This window comes from Coptis chinensis, chromosome 4 (genome assembly GCF_015680905.1).
Source record: "Coptis chinensis isolate HL-2020 chromosome 4, ASM1568090v1, whole genome shotgun sequence".
NCBI classification, from domain to species: Eukaryota; Viridiplantae; Streptophyta; class Magnoliopsida; order Ranunculales; family Ranunculaceae; genus Coptis; species Coptis chinensis.
The window spans coordinates 21473124-21476587 of record NC_141459.1 but is presented as its reverse complement, the minus strand read 5'-3'; positions in this window follow the sequence as shown (position 1 = coordinate 21476587).

The window sequence follows — 3464 nt, the reverse complement described above, 5'->3', positions numbered from 1 at the left end:
GTTACCAACAAAATTAAATTTAAAGAAGCATGGAATCATATGATATGATCAGCTTACTATTTCTAACTTGAGTACTTTTCTAGCTTTTCATTTTAACGGTAGGATGAATCCATCAGCTCAACAAATGAAATATTACTTTTACCAAATAACCCTTCATAGTTAACTTTTTTACAACTAGCTAAAGCCCTTTATTCAAGGGCACAAAGAGAAAATTCAAAGCATAATAGACTAACTGGCACCGAAAAAGTATCAAAGTCTTGTTTTTAGCCAAATTTCGGGGGTGAGTCGGGTGTATACCCTGGACCCCCGCTCATGCAATCGGGTAGAAGTGAGATCAGCATCTATAATAAATATATCGAGTAACTCCAGTTCTGCTATGGCATCTTCTTCTTCTAGTGGCTTGCCTCTGAGAATTGTAGATAGGAACGATGTAAATAGCTTTGTAGAGTTAAGAGAATCTTGTGGTATAATGGTTAGCGAACTGGTTATATACGAGCTGGGATATGTAGAGAACATTTTTAGTACAGAGTTCGTTCCTAGAGATTATGGGGTGGTGGTTTGTGAGGGACAGCTGAGGGCTGGAATGAAGTTACCGTTCTACAGGTTTAACCTGTGATTTTTAAAAAATTTGTGATAAAGCGCATGCCAGTTCGTTGGCAATACGTGGCGTTTGTTAAGGGTATTTGATCTGTTGAATGAGAGTGGTAAGTATCACATTGAAGTCGCTGATATCGTAGAACACTATGCTATGAAGCGGTCCAGGGCCAACAATTTTAGTTTACAGACACTGACCGGGAAGTCGGACATCCTAGATGGGGTTAGGGAAGAAAGGAATAGGAACCGTTCTGGGAATGGGCGTCCTGCCGGAGGAGCTGGGACCTCTGGGTCTGGTGGTGGGTCGGTGAGGCGACCTGCCCATGGTGGAGCTGATGGGGCGGTGGTCGCTCCACAGGAGAGGTCGAAGGAGGGTTCACCTCTATACCTGGAGGAGATCGGGTTCGTGCCTCGCCGGCCAAGTAGCCTGGTGAAGCGGAAGGCTGATGCACTTGATTCAAGGGTCACCAAGGTGGCTAGGGTCGCTGACCGCTCTACTGGGAGTGGGTCTGGCGCGTTGCCCGAGCAAACTAGGGGTAAAGGGTCTAGGAGTTCGAGGTCTAGGGCTGGACTCGACCTGGCGATACCCGAGCTGGACAGCTTTGAGAAGGGGCTCGCTTTGATTGCTGATGCTGGTGGGAAAGGGAAGGGGAAGGTTGTGCGCTGCTCCGAAAGTAGGCAAAACGACCTCCTAGAAAGGTGACGATCTGGATCGGAACCTTGTTTACGTGAACCCGAAGTCTGGGAGGAAGCATCTGGTGAAAAGGTCAGATTGTAGCTATAAATCTACACCCATTGCTGCATGTTTGCTTGATTGTGATGTTCTGGATGGTGATCGTAAGGACTTGGATGGTAAATACTTGGCTGAGAATCTGAGGGCGATGGATTTGGCCCATTGTTTAGTACGTCTTTTAACTTTTCTTGTGGTTGAATTGGCTGGCTATATAAGTAGCTGTTTTAAGACTTGGTGTTTTTGTGTAGCTTCTAGCTGGTAATCAGAAGCTAAAACAGATGGTTCAGATTAGCGAGTCTGAGAAAGGAGAACTGGAGAAAGTAAAAGACGAACTGGCCAATGTGAGGGACGTTCAGGTGGCGGAAAAGAAAGAGTTAGACGAGCTGAAGAGGCTATACAATGATGTCGTTCTGGAGAAGTTGACTATGAGCGGCTCGATTGCAGAGCTTGAGGAGAAGGTGGCTTCTGTTACCGAGTACGCTAAAACTTGTAAAGCAGTTGCTCAGAGGGATCAGCAGGCTTACAATGGTTTGGGGCAAGATTTCGACGAACTGGAGCAGATGTACTTTCAATTGAAAGAAAAGCATGAAAGTGGGGCTCCAGGTACACTAGTGATTAACGTACCTGGAGATGCTAGTAATGCTCCATCTGCCAGTAGTGCCATCCCTCCTAAACGAACTGAGGATGCTGTCAATACTCTTTCTGCTACCGTTCCTCCCATTAATGTTGATGGCGATGCTGCTACTCCAGACGAAATGGATCCTTTGCAGTCGGAGTCTTTGACCAATGTTGCATGATTCCTTCTTTGTCTCTGAAATTTATGTTGTTTTAAGTTATTTCTTGAATTTGTAAGATTGTTTGAAAGTGGTGGAGATACAATAGAGCTGGTTTCTTAGGCTTGCCCGGGCAGTTCGCCTTATTATTAGTTGTGTAGCATGGGCCAGATATAATAAGAGCTAATAACCTAGGGCGACCTGGGCAGTTCGCCTTTATTATTTTCTTTAATGTTGGTATGTTGACGAACTAGTTTCCCGGAATGTTTTGGGCAGTTCGGCTTGACTTTAGGATCGTGCTAATCGAGCTAGTTTTCTGAGATGTCCCGGCAGCTCGATTACTATATGAACTGGGTTCCTGAGTCTATTCAGGCAGTTCATAACTGACCTTTATAAATTGTATATGTATTTGCTTTTGTCTTTTTGCTTCTGTCTTTGAATGTGATTGTCTTGGATTGTGATATTTGTGCTTAATTTTGAACTTAGAAGTGTGTATCTTGTAAGAGCAATCAAATTGTGGCTTTAGAGAGCTTTAAGATGTGTAAGGGTGTTGTTTTTAGTGGACTTACTACACGTAGTTGACCCTAGAAGTGTAGGGTTTCAACTAATGAGTAGTTTTTGAGCTATGTAGCTGGTGATCGAGCTCGAATGAGCATTTGAACTCATAGAACGTTGTAGCTCTTGAGAGCGTGTTAGTTCATGCAAGCGTTATGACTACTCTAGAGAGTGTTCTGCACTATGTTGATCCCAGTGTAGTAAAGACGTTAAAGTGCACCTAAGGTGCAACACCTTCTTGTGCCTTAGGCGTAAGGCGCGAGTAGTAATAAAAAAATAGAAATATCAAATAAAAAATAAAATAAATATTAAATATGACATGAATTATCACTGATTTGCTTAGCCAAACTTTAAAATTAATTTTATGTGATTGTAAACATAAAACCATTGTAGTCATTTAAAAGAAAAATCTTAAGCAATAAGTAAAGAGCTAAATAAAACTCGCATCTCTCAATACAATCTAGCTTAACTTCAATAAACTAAAATAATGAACCGATCGAATTGAGCTAAATGAGTTCTTCATAAAATAGAACACGTGATTCAAATTTTAGAATCCCGTAAAACTTCATTTAAAATTTAATCTATCTTTATGTCTTCTCTCAATCCATACAACTTAACAAAAACTAGTCAAAATTAAGTTTAAAGTGTATTCCACAATGAAACTTATTAAATTTGTATAATTTCTTATATCATACAACAATTGGATTAAGTGTAAATGTGTCACGTATAGCAAAAATTGTAAAAACAAAACGAAAAAACTGTAAAAGTTGATAAGGCGCTCGCCATGTGCGCCTCGCGCCTCGACAAAA